We start from the raw sequence: 277 nt of genomic DNA, 5'->3' as shown, positions 1-277 counted from the left end.
CACGGTCACATGACTTCACGTCACCACCGCCAAGCTAAAGGAGGCTAATGTTGGGCTATAAAGGAACTACAGCACGCTCACATGACTTCACGTCACCACCGCTAAGCTAAACATGACATTACATTGCATTTAGCTCAGGCTTTTATCCAAAGCGACTTACAACAAGTACATTCGACCAGGAAGATACAAACTTGAAGAAAACAGAATCATATAAGTTCATCAGATTTCATAGAGCCAAACATTTCAAGTGCTACTCAACTGGCTTTAGATAAGCCAG

The sequence above is a fragment of the Notothenia coriiceps genome, unplaced genomic scaffold, assembly GCF_000735185.1.
Source record: "Notothenia coriiceps isolate Sejong01 unplaced genomic scaffold, NC01 NC01_scaffold00014957, whole genome shotgun sequence".
Classification (NCBI taxonomy): Eukaryota; Metazoa; Chordata; class Actinopteri; order Perciformes; family Nototheniidae; genus Notothenia; species Notothenia coriiceps.
The sequence above is the reverse complement of the archived record's forward strand: the minus strand, read 5'-3'. Positions refer to the sequence as shown.